The sequence below is a fragment of the Chlamydotis macqueenii genome, chromosome W, assembly GCF_036417535.1.
Source record: "Chlamydotis macqueenii isolate bChlMac1 chromosome W, bChlMac1.mat, whole genome shotgun sequence".
NCBI classification, from domain to species: Eukaryota; Metazoa; Chordata; class Aves; order Otidiformes; family Otididae; genus Chlamydotis; species Chlamydotis macqueenii.
In genome coordinates, this window is record NC_141592.1 from 13,384,941 (window position 1) to 13,409,590 (window position 24,650).

The following is a 24,650-nucleotide window of genomic DNA, read 5'->3' on the forward strand; positions in this document are numbered from 1 at the left end:
GACCTTTTCTGGTGGACGCTGTGGTGGACCTTTTCTGGTGGACCTTTTCTGGTGGACGCTGTGGTGGACCTTTTCTGGTGGACCTTTTCTGGTGGACCTTTTCTGGTGGACGCTGTGGTGGACCTTTTCTGGTGGACGTTTTCTGGTGGACGCTGTGGTGGACCTTTTCTGGTGGACCATTTCTGGTGGACGCTGTGGTGGACCTTTTCTGGTGGACGCTGTGATGGACCTTTTCTGGTGGACCTTTTCTGGTGGACGCTGTGGTGGACCTTTTCTGGTGGACCTTTTCTGGTGGACGCTGTGGTGGACCTTTTCTGGTGGACCTTTTCTGGTGGACGCTGTGGTGGACCTTTTCTCGTGGACCTTTTCTGGTGGACCTTTTCTGGTGGACGCTGTGGTGGACCTTTTCTGGTGGACCTTTTCTGGTGGACGCTGTGGTGGACCTTTTCTGGTGGACCTTTTCTGGTGGACGCTGTGGTTGACCTTTTCTGGTGGACCTTTTCTGGTGGAACTTTTCAGGTGGACATTTTTAGTGGACCTTTTTTGGTGGACCTTTTTTGGTGGACCTTTTCTGGTGGACCTTTTCTGGTGAACGCTGTGGTGGAACTTTTCTGGTGGACCTTTTCTGGTGGACATTTTTGGTTGACCTTTTCTGGTGGACCATTTCTGGTGGACCTTTTCTGGTGGACGCTGTGGTGGACCTTTTCTGGTGGACCTTTTCTGGTGGACACTGTGGTGGACGTTTTCTGGTGGACCTTTTCTGGTGGACGCTGTGGTGGACCTTTTATGGTGGACCTTTTCTGGTGGACGCTGTGGTGGACCTTTTCTGGTGGACCTTTTCAGGTGAACGCTGTGGTGGACCTTTTCTGTTGGATGCTGTGGTGGACCTTTTCTGGTGGACGCTGTGGTGGACCTTTTCTGGTGGACCTTTTGTGGTGGACGCTGTGGTGGACCTTTTCTGGTACACCTTTTCTGGTGGACGCTGTGGTGGACCTTTTCTGGTGGACGCTGTGGTGGACCTTTTCTGGTGAACCTTTTCTGGTGGACCTTTTCTGGTGGACGCTGTGGTGGACCTTTTCTGGTGGAGCTTTTCTGGTGGACATTTTCTGGTGGACGCTGTGGTGGACCTTTTCTGGTGGACCTTTTCTGGTGGACGCTGTGGTGGACCTTTTCTGGTGGACCTTTTCTGGTGGCCCTTTTCTGGTGGACGCTGTGGTGGACCTTTTTCCGGTGGACCTGCTGTGGTGGACCTGCTGTGGTGGACCTTTTATCAGTGGACCTGCTGTGGTGGACTTTTTTCCGGTGGACCTTTTTCGGGTGGACCTGCTGTGGTGGACCTTTTCTGGTGGACCTTTTCTGGTGGACCTTTTCTGGTGGACGCTGTGGTGGACCTTTTTCTGGTGGACCTTTTTTTGGTGGACCTGCTGTGGTGGACCTTTTCTTGTGGACCTTTTCTGGTGGACGCTGTGGTGGACCTTTTCGGGTGGACGCTGTGGTGGACCTTTTCTTGTGGACCTTTTCTGGTGGACGCTGTGGTGGACCTTTTCTGGTGGACCTTTTCTGGTGGACGCTGTGGTGGACCTTTTCTGGTGGACCTTTTCTGGTGGACCTTTTCTGGTGGACGCTGTGGTGGACCTTTTCTGGTGGACCTTTTCTGGTGGACTTTTTCTGGTGGACGCTGTGTTGGACCTTTTCTGGTGGACCTTTTCTGGTGGACGCTGTGGTGGACCTTTTCTGGTGGACCTTTTCTGGTGGACGCTGTGGTGGACGTTTTCTGGTGGACCTTTTCTGGTGGACGCTGTGGTGGACCTTTTCTGGTGGACCTTTTCTGGTGGACGCTCTGGTGGACCTTTTCTGGTGGACCTTTTCTGGTGGACGCTGTGGTGGACCTTTTCTGGTGGACCTTTTCAGGTGAACGCTGTGGTGGACCTTTTCTGGTGGACACTGTGGTGGACCTTTTCTGGTGGACCTTTTCTGGTGGACGCTGTGGTGGACCTTTTCTGGTGGACCTTTTCTAGTGGACGCTGTGGTGGACCTTTTCTGGTGGACCTTTTCTGGTGGACGCTGTGGTGGACCTTTTCTGGTGGACCTTTTCTGGTGGACGCTGTGGTGGACCTTTTCTGGTGGACCTTTTCTGGTGGACGCTGTGGTGGACCTTTTCTGGTGGACCTTTTCTAGTGGACTCTGTGGTGGACCTTTTCTGGTGGACCTTTTCTGGTGGACGCTGTGGTGGACCTTTTCTGGTGGACGCTGTGGTGGACCTTTTCTGGTGGACCTTTTCGGGTCGACGCTGTGGTAGACCTTTTCTGGTGGACATTTTCGGGTCTACGCTGTGGTGGACCTTTTCTGGTGGACCTTTTCTGGTGGACGCTGTGGTGGACCTTTTCTGGTGGACCTTTTCTGGTGGACGCTGTCGTGGACCTTTTCTGGTGGACCTTTTCTGGTGGACGCTGTGGTGGACCTTTTCTGGTGGACCTTTTGTGGTGGACGCTGTGGTGGACCTTTTCTGGTAGACCTTTTCTGGTGGATGCTGTGGTGGACCTTTTCTGGTGGACGCTGTGGTGGACCTTTTCTGGTGAACCTTTTCTGGTGGACCTTTTCTGGTGGACGCTGTGGTGGACCTTTTCTGGTGGAGCTTTTCTGGTGGACATTTTCTGGTGGACGCTGTGGTGGACCTTTTCTGGTGGACCTTTTCTGGTGGACGCTGTGGTGGACCTTTTCTGGTGGACCTTTTCTGGTGGCCCTTTTCTGGTGGACGCTGTGGTGGACCTTTTTCCGGTGGACCTGCTGTGGTGGACCTGCTGTGGTGGACCTTTTATCAGTGGACCTGCTGTGGTGGACCTTTTTCCGGTGGACCTTTTTCGGGTGGACCTGCTGTGGTGGACCTTTTCTGGTGGACCTTTTCTGGTGGACCTTTTCTGGTGGACGCTGTGGTGGACCTTTTTCTGGTGGACCTTTTTTTGGTGGACCTGCTGTGGTGGACCTTTTCTTGTGGACCTTTTCTGGTGGACGCTGTGGTGGACCTTTTCGGGTGGACGCTGTGGTGGACCTTTTCTTGTGGACCTTTTCTGGTGGACGCTGTGGTGGACCTTTTCTGGTGGACCTTTTCTGGTGGACGCTGTGGTGGACCTTTTCTGGTGGACCTTTTCTGGTGGACCTTTTCTGGTGGACGCTGTGGTGGACCTTTTCTGGTGGACCTTTTCTGGTGGACTTTTTCTGGTGGACGCTGTGTTGGACCTTTTCTGGTGGACCTTTTCTGGTGAACGCTGTGGTGGACCTTTTCTGGTGGACCTTTTCAGGTGGACGCTGTGGTGGACGTTTTCTGGTGGACCTTTTCTGGTGGACGCTGTGGTGGACCTTTTCTGGTGGACCTTTTCTGGTGGACGCTCTGGTGGACCTTTTCTGGTGGACCTTTTCTGGTGGACGCTGTGGTGGACCTTTTCTGGTGGACCTTTTCAGGTGAACGCTGTGGTGGACCTTTTCTGGTGGACGCTGTGGTGGACCTTTTCTGGTGGACCTTTTCTGGTGGACGCTGTGGTGGACCTTTTCTGGTGGACCTTTTCTAGTGGACGCTGTGGTGGACCTTTTCTGGTGGACCTTTTCTGGTGGACGCTGTGGTGGACCTTTTCTGGTGGACCTTTTCTGGTGGACGCTGTGGTGGACCTTTTCTGGTGGACCTTTTCTGGTGGACGCTGTGGTGGACCTTTTCTGGTGGACCTTTTCTAGTGGACTCTGTGGTGGACCTTTTCTGGTGGACCTTTTCTGGTGGACGCTGTGGTGGACCTTTTCTGGTGGACCTTTTCGGGTCGACGCTGTGGTAGACCTTTTCTGGTGGACATTTTCGGGTCTACGCTGTGGTGGACCTTTTCTGGTGGACCTTTTCTGGTGGACGCTGTGGTGGACCTTTTCTGGTGGACCTTTTCTGGTGGACGCTGTCGTGGACCTTTTCTGGTGGACCTTTTCTGGTGGACGCTGTGGTGGACCTTTTCTGGTGGACCTTTTCGGGTCGACGCTGTGGTGGACCTTTTCTGGTGGACGCTGTGGTGGACCTTTTCTGGTGGAAGCTCTGGTGGACCTGCTCTGGTGGACCTTTTCTGGTGGACGCTGTGGTGGACCTTTTCTGGTGGACGCTGTGATGGACCTTTTCTGGTGGACCTTTTCTGGTGGACGCTGTGGTGGAACTTTTCTGGTGGACCTTTTCTGGTGGACCTTTTCTGGTGGACGCTGTGGTGGACCTTTTCTGGTGGACGCTGTGGTGGACCTTTTCTGGTGGACCTTTTCTGGTGGACGCTGTGGTGGACCTTTTCTGGTGGACCTTTTCTGGTGGACGCTGTGGTGGACCTTTTCTGGTGGACCTTTCTGGTGGACGCTGTGGTGGACCTTTTCTGGTGGACCTTTTCTGGTGGACCTTTTCTGATGGACCTTTTCTGGTGGACGCTGTGGTGGACCTTTTCTGGTGGACCTTTTCTGGTGGACCTTTTCTGGTGGACGCTGTGGTGGACCTTTTCTGGTGGACCTTTTCTGGTGGACGCTGTGGTGGACTCTTTCTGGTGGACCTTTTTTGGTGGACACTGTGGTGGACCTTTTCTGGTGGACCTTTTCTGGTGGACCTTTTCTGGTGGACGCTGTGGAGGACCTTTTCTGGTGGACCTTTTCTGGTGGACCTTTTCTGGTGCACGCTGTGGTGAACCTTTTCTGGTGGACCTTTTCTGGTGGACCTTTTCTGGTGGACGCTGTGGTGGACCTTTTCTGGTAGACCTTTTCTGGTCGACATTTTCTGGTGGACCTTTTCTGATGGACCTTTTCTGGTGGACGCTGTGGTGAACCTTTTCTGGTGGACCTTTTCTGGTGGACCTTTTCTGGTGGACACTGTGGTGGACCTTTTCTGGTGGACCTTTTCTGGTGGACCTTTTCTGGTGGACGCTGTGGAGGACCTTTTCTGGTGGACGCTGTGGTGGACCTTTTCTGGTGGACCTTTTCTGGTGGACGCTGTCGTGGACTTTTTCTGGTGGACCTTTTCTGGTGGACACTGTGGTGGACCTTTTCTGGTGGACCTTTTCTGGTGGACCTTTTCTGGTAGACCTTTTCTGGTGGACGCTGTGGAGGACTTTTTCTGGTGGATGCTGTGGTGGACCTTTTCTGGTGGACCTTTTCTGGTGGACGCTGTGGTGGACTTTTTCTGGTGGACCTTTCTGGTGGACCTTTTCTGGTGGACCTTTTCTGGTGGACGCTGTGGAGGACCTTTTCTGGTGGACGCTGTGGTGGACCTTTTCTGGTGGACCTTTTCTGGTGGACGCTGTGGTGGACCTTTTCTGGTGGACCTTTTCTGGTGGACGCTGTGGTGGACCTTTTCTGGTGGACCTTTTCTGGTGGACGCTGTGGTGGACCTTTTCTTGTGGACCTTTTCTGGTGGACTCTGTTGTGGACCTTTTCTGGTGGACGCTGTGATGGACCTTTTCTGGTGGACCTTTTCTGGTGGACCTTTTCTGGTGGACGCTGTGGTGGACCTTTTCTGGTGGACGCTGTGGTGGACCTTCCCTGGTGGACCTTTTCTGGTGGACGCTGTGGTGGACCTTTTCTGGTGGACCTTTTCTGGTGGACCTTTTCTGGTGGACGCTTTGGTGGACCTTTTCTGTTGGACCTTTTCTGGTGGACGCTGTGGTGGACCTTTTCTGGTGGACCTTTTCTGGTGGACGCTGTGGTGGACCTTTTCTGGTGGATCTTTTCTGTTGGACATTTTTGGTGGACCATTTCTGGTGGACCTTTTCTGGTGGACGCTGTGGTGGACCGTTTCTGGTGGACCTTTTCTGGTGGACACTGTGGTGGACCTTTTCTGGTGGACGCTGTGGTGGACCTTTTCTGGTGGACCTTTTCTGGTGGACGCTGTGGTCAACCTTTTCTGGTGGACCTTTTCTGGTGGACGCTCTGGTTGACCTTTTCTGGTGGACCTTTTCTGGTGGACGCTCTGGTGGACCTTTTCTGGTGGACCTTTTCTGGTGGACCTTTTCAGGTGAACGCTGTGGTGGACCTTTTCTGGTGGATGCTGTGGTGGACCTTTTCTGGTGGACCTTTTCTGGTGGACGCTGTGGTGGACCTTTTCTGGTGGACCTTTTCTGGTGGACGCTGTTGTGGACCTTTTCTGGTGGACCTTTTCTGGTGGACGCTGTGGTGGACCTTTTCTGGTGGACCTTTTCGGGTCGACGCTGTGGTGGACCCTTTCTGGTGGACGCTGTGGTGGACCTTTTCTGGTGGACGCTCTGGTGGACCTTTTCTGGTGGACCTTTTCTGGTGGACGCTGTGGAGGACCTTTTCTGGTGGACCTTTTCAGTAGGACCTTTTCTGGTGGACGCTGTGGTGGACCTTTTCTGGTGGACCTTTTCTGGTGGACGCTGTGGTGGACCTTTTCTGGTGGACCTTTTCTGGTGGACGCTGTGGTGGACCTTTTCTGGTGGACATTTTCTGGTGGACGCTGTGGTGGACCTTTTCTGGTGGACCTTTTCTGGTGGACTATTTCTGGTGGACGCTGTGGTGGACCTTTTCTGGTGGACCTTTTCTGGTGGACGCTGTGGTGGACCTTTTCTGGTGGACGCTCTGGTGGACCTTTTCTGGTGGACCTTTTCTAGTGGACGCTGTGGTGGACCTTTTCTGGTGGACCTTTTCTGGTGGACGCTGTGGTGGACCTTTTCTGGTGGACCTTTTCTGGTGGACGCTGTGGTGGACCTTTTCTGGTGGACCTTTTCGGGTCGACGCTGTGGTAGACCTTTTCTGGTGGACATTTTCGGGTCGACGCTGTGGTGGACCTTTTCTGGTGGACCTTTTCTGGTGGACGCTGTGGTGGACCTTTTCTGGTGGACCTTTTCTGGTGGACGCTGTTGTGGACCTTTTCTGGTGGACATTTTCTGGTGGACGCTGTGGTGGACCTTTTCTGGTGGACCTTTTCGGGTCGATGCTGTGGTGGACCTTTTCTGGTGGACGCTGTAGTGGACCTTTTCTGGTGGAAGCTCTGGTGGACCTTTTCTGGTGGACCTTTTCTGGTGGACGCTGTGGTGGACCTTTTCTGGTGGACGCTGTGATGGACCTTTTCTGGTGGACCTTTTCTGGTGGACGCTGTGGTGGAACTTTTCTGGTGGACCTTTTCTGGTGGACCTTTTCTGGTGGACGCTGTGGTGGACCTTTTCTGGTGGACGCTGTGGTGGACCTTTTCTGGTGGACCTTTTCTGGTGGACGCTGTGGTGGACCTTTTCTGGTGGACCTTTTCTGGTGGACGCTGTGGTGGACCTTTTCTGGTCGACATTTTCTGGTGGACCTTTTCTGATGGACCTTTTCTGGTGGACGCTGTGGTGAACCTTTTCTGGTGGACCTTTTCTGGTGGACCTTTTCTGGTGGACACTGTGGTGGACCTTTTCTGGTGGACCTTTTCTGGTGGACCTTTTCTGGTGGACGCTGTGGAGGACCTTTTCTGGTGGACGCTGTGGTGGACCTTTTCTGGTGGACCTTTTCTGGTGGACGCTGTCGTGGACTTTTTCTGGTGGACCTTTTCTGGTGGACACTGTGGTGGACCTTTTCTGGTGGACCTTTTCTGGTGGACCTTTTCTGGTAGACCTTTTCTGGTGGACGCTGTGGAGGACTTTTTCTGGTGGACGCTGTGGTGGACCTTTTCTGGTGGACCTTTTCTGGTGGACGCTGTGGTGGACTTTTTCTGGTGGACCTTTCTGGTGGACCTTTTCTGGTGGACCTTTTCTGGTGGACGCTGTGGAGGACCTTTTCTGGTGGACGCTGTGGTGGACCTTTTCTGGTGGACCTTTTCTGGTGGACGCTGTGGTGGACCTTTTCTGGTGGACCTTTTCTGGTGGACGCTGTGGTGGACCTTTTCTGGTGGACCTTTTCTGGTGGACGCTGTGGTGGACCTTTTCTGGTGGACCTTTTCTGGTGGACCTTTTCTGGTGGACGCTGTGGTGGACCTTTTCTGGTGGAACATTTCTGGTGGACGCTGTGGAGGACCTTTTCTGGTGGACGCTGTGGTGGACCTTTTCTGGTGGACCTTTTCTGGTGGACGCTGTGGTGGACCTTTTCTGGTGGACCTTTTCTGGTGGACCTTTTCTGGTGGACGCTGTGGTGGACCTTTTCTGGTGGACCTTTTCTGGTGGACGCTGTAGTGGACCTTTTCTGGTGGACCTTTTCTGGTGGACGCTGTGGTGGACCTTTTCTGGTGGACCTTTTCTGGTGGACGCTGTGGTGGACCTTTTCTGGTGGACCTTTTCTGGTGGACGCTGTGGTGGACCTTTTCTGGTGGACGCTCTGGTGGACCTTTTCTGGTGGACCTTTTCTAGTGGACGCTGTGGTGGACCTTTTCTGGTGGACCTTTTCTGGTGGACGCTGTGGTGGACCTTTTCTGGTGGACCTTTTCTGGTGGACCTTTTCTGGTGGACGCTGTGGTGGACCTTTTCGGGTCGACGCTGTGGTGGACCTTTTCTGGTGGACCTTTTCTGGTGGACGCTGTGGTGGACCTTTTCTGGTGGACCTTTTCTGGTGGACGCTGTTGTGGACCTTTTCTGGTGGACCTTTTCTGGTGGACGCTGTGGTGGACCTTTTCTGGTGGACCTTTTCTGGTGGACGCTGTGGTGGACCTTTTCTGGTGGACCTTTTCTGGTGGACCTTTTCTGGTGGACGCTGTGGTGGACCTTTTCGGGTCGACGCTGTGGTGGACCTTTTCTGGTGGACCTTTTCTGGTGGACGCTGTGGTGGACCTTTTCTCGTGGACCTTTTCTGGTGGACGCTGTTGTGGACCTTTTCTGATGGACCTTTTCTGGTGGACGCTGTGGTGGACCTTTTCTGGTGGACCTTTTCGGGTCGACGCTGTGGTGGACCTTTTCTGGTGGACGCTGTGGTGGACCTTTTCTGGTGGACGCTGTGGTGGACCTTTTCTGGTGGACCTTTTCTGGTGGACGCTGTGGTGGACCTTTTCTGGTGGACCTTTTCTGGTGGACGCTGTGGTGGACCTTTTCTGGTGGACCTTTTCTGGTGGACCTTTTCTGGTGGACGCTGTGGTGGACCTTTTCTGGTGGACCTTTTCTGGTGGACGCTGTGGTGGACCTTTTCTGGTGGACCTTTTCTGGTGGACGCTGTGGTGGACCTTTTCTGGTGGACCTTTTCTGGTGGACCTTTTCTGGTGGACGCTGTGGTGGACCTTTTCTGGTGGACCTTTTCTGATGGACCTTTTCTGGTGGACGCTGTGGTGGACCTTTTCTGGTGGACCTTTTCTGGTGGACCTTTTCTGGTGGACGCTGTGGTGGACCTTTTCTGGTGGACCTTTTCTGGTGGACGCTGTGGTGGACTTTTTCTGGTGGACCTTTTTTGGTGGACACTGTGGTGGACCTTTTCTGGTGGACCTTTTCTGGTGGACCTTTTCTGGTGGACGCTGTGGAGGACCTTTTCTGGTGGACCTTTTCTGGTGGACCTTTTCTGGTGGACGCTGTGGTGGACCTTTTCTGGTAGACCTTTTCTGGTGGACATTTTCTGGTGGACCTTTTCTGATGGACCTTTTCTGGTGGACGCTGTGGTGAACCTTTTCTGGTGGACCTTTTCTAGTGGACCTTTTCTGGTGGACACTGTGGTGGACCTTTTCTGGTGGACCTTTTCTGGTGGACCTTTTCTGGTGGACGCTGTGGAGGACCTTTTCTGGTGGACGCTGTGGTGGACCTTTTCTGGTGGACCTTTTCTGGTGGACGCTGTCGTGGACTTTTTCTGGTGGACCTTTTCTGGTGGACACTGTGGTGGACCTTTTTTCTGGTGGACCTTTTCTGGTGGACCTTTTCTGGTGGACGCTGTGGAGGACTTTTTCTGGTGTACCTTTCTGGTGGACCTTTTCTGGTGGACCTTTTCTGGTGGACGCTGTGGAGGACCTTTTCTGGTGGACGCTGTGGTGGACCTTTTCTGGTGGACCTTTTCTGGTGGACGCTGTGGTGGACTTTTTCTGGTGGACCTTTTCTGGTGGACGCTGTGGTGGACCTTTTCTGGTGGACCTTTTCTGGTGGACGCTGTGGTGGACCTTTTCTGGTGGACCTTTTCTGGTGGACGCTGTGGTGGAACTTTTCTGGTGGACGCTGTGATGGACCTTTTCTGGTGGACCTTTTCTGGTGGACCTTTTCTGGTGGCCGCTGTGGTGGACCTTTTCTGGTGGACGCTGTGGTGGACCTTTCCTGGTGGACCTTTCTGGTGGACGCTGTGGTGGACCTTTTCTGGTGGACCTTTTCTGGTGGACGCTTTGGTGGACCTTTCCTGTTGGACCTTTTCTGGTGGACGCTGTGCTGGACCTTTTCTGGTGGACCTTTTCTGGTGGACGCTCTGGTGGACCTTTTCTGGTGGACCTTTTCTGTTGGACATTTTTGGTGGACCTTTTCTGGTGGACCATTTCTGGTGGACCTTTTCTGGTGGACGCTGTGGTGGACCTTTTCTGGTGGACCTTTTCTGGTGGACACTGTGGTGGACCTTTTCTGGTGGACCTTTTCTGGTGGACGCTGTGGTGGACCTTTTCTGGTGGATCTTTTCTGGTGGACGCTGTGGTGGACCTTTTCTGGTGGACCTTTTCTGGTGGACGCTGTGGTGGACCTTTTCTGGTGGACCTTTTCTGGTGGACGCTGTGGTGGACCTTTTCTGGTGGACCTTTTCTGGTGGACGCTGTCGTGGACTTTTTCTGGTGGACCTTTCTGGTGGACCTTTTCTGGTGGACCTTTTCTGGTGGACGCTGTGGAGGACCTTTTCTGGTGGACCTTTTCTGGTGGACCTTTTCTGGTGGACCTTTTCTGGTGGACACTGTGGTGGACTTTTCTGGTGGACCTTTTCTGGTGGACGCTGTGGTGGACCTTTTCTGGTGGACCTTTTCTGGTGGACGCTGTGGTGGACCTTTTCTTGTGGACCTTTTCTGGTGGACGCTGTGGTGGACCTTTTCTGGTGGACTTTTTCTGGTGCACGCTGTGGTGGACCTTTTCTGGTGGACCTTTTCTGTTGGACATTTTTGGTGGACCATTTCTGGTGGACCTTTTCTGGTGGACGCTGTGGTGGACCTTTTCTGGTGGACCTTTTCTGGTGGACACTGTGGTGGACCTTTTCTGGTGGACCTTTTCTGGTGGACGCTGTGGTGGACCTTTTCTGGTGGATCTTTTCTGGTGGACGCTGTGGTGGACCTTTTCTGGTGGACCTTTTCTGGTGGACGCTGTGGTGGACCTTTTCTGGTGGACCTTTTCAGGTGAACGCTGTGGTGGACCTTTTCTGGTGGATGCTGTGGTGGACCTTTTCTGGTGGACGCTCTGGTGGACCTTTTCTGGTGGACCTTTTCTGGTGGACGCTGTGGTCAACCTTTTCTGGTGGACCTTTTCTGGTGGACGCTCTGGTGGACCTTTTCTGGTGGACCTTTTCTGGTGGACGCTCTGGTGGACCTTTTCTGGTGGACCTTTTCTGGTGGACCTTTTCTGGTGGACACTGTGGTGGACCTTTTCTGGTGGAACATTTCTGGTGGACGCTGTGGAGGACCTTTTCTGGTGGACGCTGTGGTGGACCTTTTCTGGTGGACCTTTTCTGGTGGACGCTGTGGTGGACCTTTTCTGGTGGACCTTTTCTGGTGGACGCTGTGGTGGACCTTTTCTGGTGGACCTTTTCTGGTGGACGCTGTAGTGGACCTTTTCTGGTGGACCTTTTCTGGTGGACGCTGTGGTGGACCTTTTCTGGTGGACCTTTTCTGGTGGACGCTGTGGTGGACCTTTTCTGGTGGACCTTTTCTGGTGGACGCTGTGGTGGACCTTTTCTGGTGGACGCTCTGGTGGACCTTTTCTGGTGGACCTTTTCTAGTGGACGCTGTGGTGGACCTTTTCTGGTGGACCTTTTCTGGTGGACGCTGTGGTGGACCTTTTCTGGTGGACCTTTTCTGGTGGACCTTTTCTGGTGGACGCTGTGGTGGACCTTTTCGGGTCGTCGCTGTGGTGGTCCTTTTCTGGTGGACCTTTTCTGGTGGACGCTGTGGTGGACCTTTTCTGGTGGACCTTTTCTGGTGGACGCTGTTGTGGACCTTTTCTGGTGGACCTTTTCTGGTGGACGCTGTGGTGGACCTTTTCTGGTGGACCTTTTCTGGTGGACGCTGTGGTGGACCTTTTCTGGTGGACCTTTTCTGGTGGACCTTTTCTGGTGGACGCTGTGGTGGACCTTTTCGGGTCGACGCTGTGGTGGACCTTTTCTGGTGGACCTTTTCTGGTGGACGCTGTGGTGGACCTTTTCTGGTGGACCTTTTCTGGTGGACGCTGTGGTGGACCTTTTCTGGTGGACCTTTTCTGGTGGACGCTGTGGTGGACCTTTTCTGGTGGACCTTTTCTGGTGGACCTTTTCTGGTGGACGCTGTGGTGGACCTTTTCTGGTGGACCTTTTCTGGTGGACCTTTTCTGATGGACCTTTTCTGGTGGACGCTGTGGTGGACCTTTTCTGGTGGACCTTTTCTGGTGGACCTTTTCTGATGGACCTTTTTTGGTGGACACTGTGGTGGACCTTTTCTGGTGGACCTTTTCTGGTGGACCTTTTCTGGTGGACGCTGTGGTGGACCTTTTCTGGTGGACGCTGTGGTGGACCTTTCCTGGTGGACCTTTCTGGTGGACGCTGTGGTGGACCTTTTCTGGTGGACCTTTTCTGGTGGACCTTTTCTGGTGGACGCTTTGGTGGACCTTTCCTGTTGGACCTTTTCTGGTGGACGCTGTGCTGGACCTTTTCTGGTGGACCTTTTCTGGTGGACGCTCTGGTGGACCTTTTCTGGTGGACCTTTTCTGTTGGACATTTTTGGTGGACCTTTTCTGGTGGACCATTTCTGGTGGACCTTTTCTGGTGGACGCTGTGGTGGACCTTTTCTGGTGGACCTTTTCTGGTGGACACTGTGGTGGACCTTTTCTGGTGGACCTTTTCTGGTGGACGCTGTGGTGGACCTTTTCTGGTGGATCTTTTCTGGTGGACGCTGTGGTGGACCTTTTCTGGTGGACCTTTTCTGGTGGACGCTGTGGTGGACCTTTTCTGGTGGACCTTTTCTGGTGGACGCTGTGGTGGACCTTTTCTGGTGGACCTTTTCTGGTGGACGCTGTCGTGGACTTTTTCTGGTGGACCTTTCTGGTGGACCTTTTCTGGTGGACCTTTTCTGGTGGACGCTGTGGAGGACCTTTTCTGGTGGACCTTTTCTGGTGGACCTTTTCTGGTGGACCTTTTCTGGTGGACACTGTGGTGGACTTTTCTGGTGGACCTTTTCTGGTGGACGCTGTGGTGGACCTTTTCTGGTGGACCTTTTCTGGTGGACGCTGTGGTGGACCTTTTCTTGTGGACCTTTTCTGGTGGACGCTGTGGTGGACCTTTTCTGGTGGACTTTTTCTGGTGCACGCTGTGGTGGACCTTTTCTGGTGGACCTTTTCTGTTGGACATTTTTGGTGGACCATTTCTGGTGGACCTTTTCTGGTGGACGCTGTGGTGGACCTTTTCTGGTGGACCTTTTCTGGTGGACACTGTGGTGGACCTTTTCTGGTGGACCTTTTCTGGTGGACGCTGTGGTGGACCTTTTCTGGTGGATCTTTTCTGGTGGACGCTGTGGTGGACCTTTTCTGGTGGACCTTTTCTGGTGGACGCTGTGGTGGACCTTTTCTGGTGGACCTTTTCAGGTGAACGCTGTGGTGGACCTTTTCTGGTGGATGCTGTGGTGGACCTTTTCTGGTGGACGCTCTGGTGGACCTTTTCTGGTGGACCTTTTCTGGTGGACGCTGTGGTCAACCTTTTCTGGTGGACCTTTTCTGGTGGACGCTCTGGTGGACCTTTTCTGGTGGACCTTTTCTGGTGGACGCTCTGGTGGACCTTTTCTGGTGGACCTTTTCTGGTGGACCTTTTCTGGTGGACGCTGTGGTGGACCTTTTCTGGTGGAACATTTCTGGTGGACGCTGTGGAGGACCTTTTCTGGTGGACGCTGTGGTGGACCTTTTCTGGTGGACCTTTTCTGGTGGACGCTGTGGTGGACCTTTTCTGGTGGACCTTTTCTGGTGGACGCTGTGGTGGACCTTTTCTGGTGGACCTTTTCTGGTGGACGCTGTGGTGGACCTTTTCTGGTGGACCTTTTCTGGTGGACGCTGTGGTGGACCTTTTCTGGTGGACCTTTTCTGGTGGACGCTGTGGTGGACCTTTTCTGGTGGACGCTCTGGTGGACCTTTTCTGGTGGACCTTTTCTAGTGGACGCTGTGGTGGACCTTTTCTGGTGGACCTTTTCTGGTGGACGCTGTGGTGGACCTTTTCTGGTGGACCTTTTCTGGTGGACCTTTTCTGGTGGACGCTGTGGTGGACCTTTTCGGGTCGTCGCTGTGGTGGTCCTTTTCTGGTGGACCTTTTCTGGTGGACGCTGTGGTGGACCTTTTCTGGTGGACCTTTTCTGGTGGACGCTGTTGTGGACCTTTTCTGGTGGACCTTTTCTGGTGGACGCTGTGGTGGACCTTTTCTGGTGGACCTTTTCTGGTGGACGCTGTGGTGGACCTTTTCTGGTGGACCTTTTCTGGTGGACCTTTTCTGGTGGACGCTGTGGTGGACCTTTTCGGGTCGACGCTGTGGTGGACCTTTTCTGGTGGACCTTTTCTGGTGGACGCTGTGGTGGACCTTTTCTGGTGGACCTTTTCTGGTGGACGCTGTGGTGGACCTTTTCTGGTGGACCTTTTCTGGTGGACGCTGTGGTGGACCTTTTCTGGTGGACCTTTTCTGGTGGACCTTTTCTGGTGGACGCTGTGGTGGACCTTTTCTGGTGGACCTTTTCTGGTGGACCTTTTCTGATGGACCTTTTCTGGTGGACGCTGTGGTGGACCTTTTCTGGTGGACCTTTTCTGGTGGACCTTTTCTGGTGGACGCTGTGGTGGACCTTTTCTGGTGGACCTTTTCTGGTGGACGCTGTGGTGGACTTTTTCTGGTGGACCTTTTTTGGTGGACACTGTGGTGGACCTTTTCTGGTGGACCTTTTCTGGTGGACCTTTTCTGGTGGACGCTGTGGAGGACCTTTTCTGGTGGACCTTTTCTGGTGGACCTTTTCTGGTGGACGCTGTGGTGGAGCTTTTCTGGTAGACCTTTTCTGGTGGACATTTTCTGGTGGACCTTTTCTGATGGACCTTTTCTGGTGGACGCTGTGGTGAACCTTTTCTGGTGGACCTTTTCTGGTGGACCTTTTCTGGTGGACACTGTGGTGGAACTTTTCTGGTGGACCTTTTCTGGTGGACCTTTTCTGGTGGACGCTGTGGAGGACCTTTTCTGGTGGACGCTGTGGTGGACCTTTTCTGGTGGACCTTTTCTGGTGGACGCTGTGGTGGACCTTTTCTTGTGGACCTTTTCTGGTGGACGCTGTGGTGGACCTTTTCTGGTGGACGCTGTGATGGACCTTTTCTGGTGGACCTTTTCTGGTGGACCTTTTCTGGTGGACGCTGTGGTGGACCTTTTCTGGTGGACGCTGTGGTGGACCTTTCCTGGTGGACCTTTCTGGTGGACGCTGTGGTGGACATTTTCTGGTGGACCTTTTCTGGTGGACCTTTTCTGGTGGACGCTTTGGTGGACCTTTCCTGTTGGACCTTTTCTGGTGGACGCTGTGCTGGACCTTTTCTGGTGGACCTTTTCTGGTGGACGCTGTGGTGGACCTTTTCTGGTGGACCTTTTCTGTTGGACATTTTTGGTGGACCTTTTCTGGTGGACCATTTCTGGTGGACCTTTTCTGGTGGACGCTGTGGTGGACCTTTTCTGGTGGACCTTTTCTGGTGGACACTGTGGTGGACCTTTTCTGGTGGACCTTTTCTGGTGGACGCTGTGGTGGACCTTTTCTGGTGGATCTTTTCTGGTGGACGCTGTGGTCAACCTTTTCTGGTGGACCTTTTCTGGTGGACGCTGTGGTGGACCTTTTCTGGTGGACCTTTTCTGGTGGACGCTGTGGTGGACCTTTTCTGGTGGACCTTTTCTGGTGGACGCTGTCGTGGACTTTTTCTGGTGGACCTTTCTGGTGGACCTTTTCTGGTGGACCTTTTCTGGTGGACGCTGTGGAGGACCTTTTCTGGTGGACCTTTTCTGGTGGACCTTTTCTGGTGGACCTTTTCTGGTGGACGCTGTGGTGGACTTTTCTGGTGGACCTTTTCTGGTGGACGCTGTGGTGGACCTTTTCTGGTGGACCTTTTCTGGTGGACGCTGTGGTGGACCTTTTCTTGTGGACCTTTTCTGGTGGACGCTGTGGTGGACCTTTTCTGGTGGACTTTTTCTGGTGCACGCTGTGGTGGACCTTTTCTGGTGGACTTTTTCTGTTGGACATTTTTGGTGGACCATTTCTGGTGGACCTTTTCTGGTGGACGCTGTGGTGGACATTTTCTGGTGGACCTTTTCTGGTGGACACTGTGGTGGACCTTTTCTGGTGGACCTTTTCTGGTGGACGCTGTGGTGGACCTTTTCTGGTGGATCTTTTCTGGTGGACGCTGTGGTGGACCTTTTCTGGTGGACCTTTTCTGGTGGACGCTGTGGTGGACCTTTTCTGGTGGACCTTTTCAGGTGAACGCTGTGGTGGACCTTTTCTGGTGGATGCTGTGGTGGACCTTTTCTGGTGGACGCTGTGGTGGACCTTTTCTGGTGGACCTTTTCTGGTGGACGCTGTGGTCAACCTTTTCTGGTGGACCTTTTCTGGTGGACGCTCTGGTGGACCTTTTCTGGTGGACCTTTTCTGGTGGACGCTCTGGTGGACCTTTTCTGGTGGACCTTTTCTGGTGGACCTTTTCTGGTGGACGCTGTGGTGGACCTTTTCTGGTGGAACATTTCTGGTGGACGCTGTGGAGGACCTTTTCTGGTGGACGCTGTGGTGGACCTTTTCTGGTGGACCTTTTCTGGTGGACGCTGTGGTGGACCTTTTCTGGTGGACCTTTTCTGGTGGACGCTGTGGTGGACCTTTTCTGGTGGACCTTTTCTGGTGGACGCTGTAGTGGACCTTTTCTGGTGGACCTTTTCTGGTGGACGCTGTGGTGGACCTTTTCTGGTGGACCTTTTCTGGTGGACGCTGTGGTGGACCTTTTCTGGTGGACCTTTTCTGGTGGACGCTGTGGTGGACCTTTTCTGGTGGACGCTCTGGTGGACCTTTTCTGGTGGACCTTTTCTAGTGGACGCTGTGGTGGACCTTTTCTGGTGGACCTTTTCTGGTGGACGCTGTGGTGGACCTTTTCTGGTGGACCTTTTCTGGTGGACCTTTTCTGGTGGACGCTGTGGTGGACCTTTTCGGGTCGTCGCTGTGGTGGTCCTTTTCTGGTGGACCTTTTCTGGTGGACGCTGTGGTGGACCTTTTCTGGTGGACCTTTTCTGGTGGACGCTGTTGTGGACCTTTTCTGGTGGACCTTTTCTGGTGGACGCTGTGGTGGACCTTTTCTGGTGGACCTTTTCTGGTGGACGCTGTGGTGGACCTTTTCTGGTGGACCTTTTCTGGTGGACCTTTTCTGGTGGACGCTGTGGTGGACCTTTTCGGGTCGACGCTGTGGTGGACCTTTTCTGGTGGACCTTTTCTGGTGGACGCTGTGGTGGACCTTTTCTGGTGGACCTTTTCTGGTGGACGCTGTTGTGGACCTTTTCTGGTGGACCTTTTCTGGTGGACGCTGTGGTGGACCTTTTCTGGTGGACCTTTTCGGGTCGACGCTGTGGTGGACCTTTTCTGGTGGATGCTCTGGTGGACCTTTTCTGGTGGACGCTGTGGTGGACCTTTTCTGGTGGACCTTTTCTGGTGGACGCTGTGGTGGACCTTTTCTGGTGGACGCTGTGGTGGACCTTTTCTGGTGGACCTTTTCTGGTGGACGCTGTGGTGGACCTTTTCTGGTGGACCTTTTCTGGTGGACCTTTTCTGGTGGACGCTGTGGTGGACCTTTTCTGGTGGACCTTTTCTGGTGGACCTTTTCTGATGGACCTTTTCTGGTGGACGCTGTGGTGGACCTTTTCTGGTGGACCTTTTCTGGTGGACCTTTTCTGGTGGACACTGTGGAGGACCTTTTCTGGTGGACGCTGTGGTGGACCTTTTCTGGTGGACCTTTTCTGGTGGACGCTGTGGTGGACCTTTTCTTGTGGACCTTTTCTGGTGGACGCTGTGGTGGACCTTTTCTGGTGGACGCTGTGATGGACCTTTTCTGGTGGACCTTTTCTGGTGGACCTTTTCTGGTGGACGCTGTGGTGGACCTTTTCTGGTGGACGCTGTGGTGGACCTTTCCTGGTGGACCTTTTCTGGTGGACGCTGTGGTGGACCTTTTCTGGTGGACCTTTTCTGGTGGACCTTTTCTGGTGGACGCTTTGGTGGACCTTTTCTGTTGGACCTTTTCTGGTGGACGCTGTGCTGGACCTTTTCTGGTGGACCTTTTCTGGTGGACGCTGTGGTGGACCTTTTCTGGTGGACCTTTTCTGTTGGACATTTTTGGTGGACCTTTTCTGGTGGACCATTTCTGCTGGACTTTTTCTGGTGGACGCTGTGGTGGACCTTTTCTGGTGGACCTTTTCTGGTGGACACTGTGGTGGACCTTTTCTGGTGGACCTTTTCTGGTGGACGCTGTGGTGGACCTTTTCTGGTGGATCTTTTCTGGTGGACGCTGTGGTGGACCTTTTCTGGTGGACCTTTTCTGGTGGACGCTGTGGTGGACCTTTTCTGGTGGACCTTTTCAGGTGAACGCTGTGGTGGACCTTTTCTGGTGGATGCTGTGGTGGACCTTTTCTGGTGGACGCTCTGGTGGACCTTTTCTGGTGGACCTTTTCTGGTGAACGCTGTGGTCAACATTTTCTGGTGGACCTTTTCTGGTGGACGCTCTGGTGGACCTTTTCTGGTGGACCTTTTCTGGTGGACGCTCAGGTGGACCTTTTCTGGTGGACCTTTTCTGGTGGACATTTTCTGGTGGACGCTGTGGTGGACCTTTTCTGGTGGAACATTTCTGGTGGACGCTGTGGTGAACCTTTTCTGGTGGACCTTTTCTGGTGGACCTTTTCTGGTGGACGCTGTGGTGGACCTTTTCTGGTGGACCTTTTCTGGTGGACGCTGTGGTGGACCTTTTCTGGTGGACCTTTTCTGGTGGACCTTTTCTGGTGGACGCTGTGGTGGACCTTTTCTGGTGGACATTTTCTGGTGGACGCTGTAGTGGACCTTTTCTGGTGGACCTTTTCTGGTGGACACTGTGGTGGACCTTTTCTGGTGGACCTTTTCTGGTGGACCTTTTCTGGTGGACGCTGTGGTGGACCTTTTCTGGTGGACCTTTTCTGGTGGACGCTGTGGTGGACCTTTTCTGGTGTACCTTTTCTGGTGGACTATTTCTGGTGGACGCTGTGGTGGACCTTTTCTGGTGGACCTTTTCTGGTGGACGCTGTGTTGGACCTTTTCTGGTGGACGCTCTGGTGGACCTTTTCTGGTGGACGCTCTGGTGGACCTTTTCTGGTGGACCTTTTCTGGTGGACGCTGTGCTCAACCTTTTCTGGTGGACCTTTTCTGGTGGACGCTCTGGTGGACCTTTTCTGTTGGACCTTTTCTGGTGGACCTTTTCTGGTGGACGCTGTGGTGGACCTTTTCTGGTGGACCTTTTCTGGTGGACGCTGTGGTGGACCTTTTCTGGTGGACCTTTTCTGGTGGACCTTTTCTGGTGGACGCTGTGGTGGACCTTTTCTGGTGGACCTTTTCTGGTGGACGCTGTAGTGGACCTTTTCTGGTGGACGCTGTGGTGGACCTTTTCTGGTGGACCTTTTCTGGTGGACCTTTTCTGGTGGACGCTGTGGTGGACCTTTTCTGGTGGACCTTTTCTGGTGGACCTTTTCTGGTGGACGCTGTGGTGGACCTTTTCTGGTGGACCTTTTCTGGTGGACGCTGTGGTGGACTTTTTCTGGTGGACACTGTGGTGGACCTTTTCTGGTGGACCTTTTCTGGTGGACCTTTTCTGGTGGACGCTGTGGAGGACCTTTTCTGGTGGACATTTTCTGGTGGACCTTTTCTGGTGGACGCTGTGGTGGACCTTTTCTGGTGGACCTTTTCTGGTGGACCTTTTCTGGTGGACGCTGTGGTGGACCTTTTCTGGTAGACCTGTTCTGGTGGACATTTTCTGGTGGACCTTTTCTGATGGACCTTTTCTGGTGGACGCTGTGGTGAACCTTTTCTGGTGGACCTTTTCTGCTGGACCTTTTCTGGTGGACACTGTGGTGGACCTTTTCTGGTGGACCTTTTCTGGTGGACCTTTTCTGGTGGACGCTGTGGAGGACCTTTTCTGGTGGACGCTGTGGTGGACCTTTTCTGGTGGACCTTTTCTGGTGAATGCTGTGGTGGACTTTTTCTGGTGGACCTTTTCTGGTGGACACTGTCGTGGACTTTTTCTGGTGGACCTTTCTGGTGGACCTTTTCTGGTGGACCTTTTCTGGTGGACGCTGTGGAGGACCTTTTCTGGTGGACCTTTTCTGGTGGACCTTTTCTGGTGGACCTTTTCTGGTGGACGCTGTGGTGGACCTTTTCTGGTGGACCTTTTCTGGTGGACGCTGTGGTGGACCTTTTCTGGTGGACCTTTTCTGGTGGACGCTGTGGTGGACCTTTTCTGGTGGACCTTTTCTGGTGGACGCTGTGGTGGACCTTTTCTGGTGGACGCTGTGATGGACCTTTTCTGGTGGACCTTTTCTGGTGGACCTTCTCTGGTGGACGCTGTGGTGGACCTTTTCTGGTGGACGCTGTGGTGGACCTTTACTGGTGGACCTTTTCTGTTGGACGCTGTGGTGGACCTTTTCTGGTGGACCTTTTCTGGTGGACGCTTTGGTGGACCTTTTCTGTTGGACCTTTTCTGGTGGACGCTGTGGTGGACCTTTTCTGGTGGACCTTTTCTGGTGGACGCTGTGGTGGACCTTTTCTGGTGGACCTTTTCTGTTGGACATTTTTGGTGGACCATTTCTGGTGGACCTTTTCTGGTGGACGCTGTGGTGGACCTTTTCTGGTGGACCTTTTCTGGTGGACACTGTGGTGGACCTTTTCTGGTGGACCTTTTCTGGTGGACGCTGTGGTGGACCTTTTCTGGTGGATCTTTTCTGGTGGACGCTGTGGTGGACCTTTTCTGGTGGACCTTTTCTGGTGGACGCTGTGGTGGACCTTTTCTGGTGGACCTTTTCAGGTGAACGCTGTGGTGGACCTTTTCTGGTGGATGCTGTGGTGGACCTTTTCTGGTGGACGCTCTGGTGGACCTTTTCTGGTGGACCTTTTCTGGTGGACGCTGTGGTCAAACTTTTCTGGTGGACCTTTTCTGGTGGACGCTCTGGTGGACCTTTTCTGGTGGACCTTTTCTGGTGGACGCTCTGGTGGACCTTTTCTGGTGGACCTTTTCTGGTGGACATTTTCTGGTGGACGCTGTGGTGGACCTTTTCTGGTGGAACATTTCTGGTGGACGCTGTGGTGGACCTTTTCTGGTGGACCTTTTCTGGTGGACCTTTTCAGGTGAACGCTGTGGTGGACCTTTTCTGGTGGATGCTGTGGTGGACCTTTTCTGGTGGACGCTCTGGTGGACCTTTTCTGGTGGACCTTTTCTGGTGGACGCTGTGGTCAGCCTTTTCTGGTGGACCTTTTCTGGTGGACGCTCTGGTGGACCTTTTCTGGTGGACCTTTCCTGGTGGACGCTGTGGTGGACCTTTTCTGGTGGACCTTTTCTGGTGGACATTTTCTGGTGGACGCTGTGGTGGACCTTTTCTGGTGGAACATTTCTGGTGGACGCTGTGGTGGACCTTTTATGGTGGACCTTTTCTGGTGGACGCTGTGGTGGACCTTTTCTGGTGGACCTTTTCTGGTGGACGCTGTGGTGGACCTTTTCTGGTGGACCTTTTCTGGTGGACGCTGTGGTGGACCTTTTCTGGTGGACCTTTTCTGGTGGACCCTGTAGTGGACCTTTTCTGGTGGACCTTTTCTGGTGGACGCTGTGGTGGACCTTTTCTGGTGGACCTTTTCTGGTGGACCTTTTCTGGTGGACGCTGTGGTGGACCTTTTCTGGTGGACCTTTTCTGGTGGACGCTGTGGTGGACCTTTTCTGGTGGACGCTGTGGTGGACTTTTTATGGTGGACCTTTTCTGGTGGACGCTGTGGTGGACCTTTTCTGGTGGACCTTTTCTGGTGGACCTTTTCTGGTGGACGCTGTGGTGGACCTTTTCTGGTGGACCTTTTCTGGTGGACCTTTTCTGGTGGACGCTGTGGTGGACCTTTTCTGGTGGACCTTTTCTGGTGGACGCTGTAGTGGACCTTTTCTGGTGGACCTTTTCTGGTGGACGCTGTGGTGGACCTTTTCTGGTGGACCTTTTCTGGTGGACGCTGTGGTGGACCTTTTCTGGTGGACCTTTTCTGGTGGACTATTTCTGGTGGACGCTGTGGTGGACCTTTTCTGGTGGACCTTTTCTGGTGGACGCTGTGGTGGACCTTTTCTGGTGGACGCTCTGGTGGACCTTTTCTGGTGGACCTTTTCTAGTGGACGCTGTGGTGGACCTTTTCTGGTGGACCTTTTCTGGTGGACGCTGTGGTGGACCTTTTCTGGTGGACCTTTACTGGTGGACCTTTTCTGGTGGACGCTGTGGTGGACCTTTTCGGGTCGACGCTGTGGTGGACCTTTTCTGGTGGACCTTTTCTGGTGGACGCTGTGGTGGACCTTTTCTGGTGGACCTTTTCTGGTGGACGCTGTTGTGGACCTTTTCTGGTGGACCTTTTCTGGTGGACGCTGTGGTGGACCTTTTCTGGTGGACCTTTTCGGGTCGACGCTGTGGTGGACCTTTTCTGGTGGACGCTCTGGTGGACCTTTTCTGGTGGACGCTCTGGTGGACCTTTTCTGGTGGACCTTTTCTGGTGGACGCTGTGGAGGACCTTTTCTGGTGGACCTTTTCTGTTGGACCTTTTCTGGTGGACTCTGTGGTGGACCTTTTCTGGTGGACCTTTTCTGGTGGACGCTGTGGTGGACCTTTTCTGGTAGACCTTTTCTGGTGGACATTTTCTGGTGGAACATTTCTGGTGGACGCTGTGGTGAACCTTTTCTGGTGGACGCTGTGGTGGACCTTTCCTGGTGGACCTTTTCTGTTGGACGCTGTGGTGGACCTTTTCTGGTGGACCTTTTCTGGTGGACGCTTTGGTGGACCTTTTCTGTTGGACCTTTTCTGGTGGACGCTGTGGTGGACCTTTTCTGGTGGACGCTCTGGTGGACCTTTTCTGGTGGACCTTTTCTGGTGGACGCTGTGGAGGACCTTTTCTGGTGGACCTTTTCTGTTGGACCTTTTCTGGTGGACTCTGTGGTGGACCTTTTCTGGTGGACCTTTTCTGGTGGACGCTGTGGTGGACCTTTTCTGGTAGACCTTTTCTGGTGGACATTTTCTGGTGGACCTTTTCTGGTGGACCTTTTCTGGTGGACGCTGTGGTGGACCTTTTCTGGTGGACGCTGTGGTGGACCTTTCCTGGTGGACATTTTCTGTTGGACGCTGTGGTGGACCTTTTCTGGTGGACCTTTTCTGGTGGACCTTTTCTGGTGGACGCTTTGGTGGACCTTTTCTGTTGGACCTTTTCTGGTGGACGCTGTGGTGGACCTTTTCTGGTGGACCTTTTCTGGTGGACGCTGTGGTGGACTTTTTCTGGTGGACCTTTTTTGGTGGACACTGTGGTGGACCTTTTCTGGTGGACCTTTTCTGGTGGACCTTTTCTGGTGGACGCTGTGGAGGACCTTTTCTGGTGGACCTTTTCTGGTGGACCTTTTCTGGTGGACGCTGTGGTGGACCTTTTCTGGTGGACCTTTTCTGGTGGACCTTTCTGGTGGACGCTGTGGTGGACCTTTTCTGGTAGACCTTTTCTGGTGGACATTTTCTGGTGGACCTTTTCTGATGGAACTTTTCTGGTGGACGCTGTGGTGAACCTTTTCTGGTGGACATTTTCTGGTGGACCTTTTCTGGTGGACACTGTGGTGGACCTTTTCTGGTGGACCTTTTCTGGTGGACCTTTTCTGGTGGACGCTGTGGAGGACCTTTTCTGGTGGACGCTGTGGTGGACCTTTTCTGGTGGACCTTTTCTGGTGGACGCTGTCGTGGACTTTTTCTGGTGGACCTTTTCTGGTGGACACTGTGGTGGACCTTTTCTGGTGGATGCTCTGGTGGACCTTTTCTGGTGGACGCTGTGATGGACCTTTTCTGGTGGACCTTTTCTGGTGGACGCTGTGGTGGACCTTTTCTGGTGGACGCTGTGGTGGACCTTTTCTGGTGGACCTTTTCTGGTGGACGCTTTGGTGGACCTTTTCTGTTGGACCTTTTCTGGTGGACGCTGTGGTGGACCTTTTCTGGTGGACCTTTTCTGGTGGACGCTGTGGTGGACCTTTTCTGGTGGACCTTTTCTGGTGGACCTTTTCTGGTGGACGCTGTGGTGGACCTTTTCTGGTGGACCTTTTCTGGTGGACGCTGTAGTGGACCTTTTCTGGTGGACGCTGTGGTGGACCTTTTCTGGTGGACCTTTTCTGGTGGACCTTTTCTGGTGGACGCTGTGGTGGACCTTTTCTGGTGGACCTTTTCTGGTGGACCTTTTCTGGTGGACGCTGTGGTGGACTTTTTCTGGTGGACCTTTTCTGGTGGACGCTGTGGTGGACTTTTTCTGGTGGACA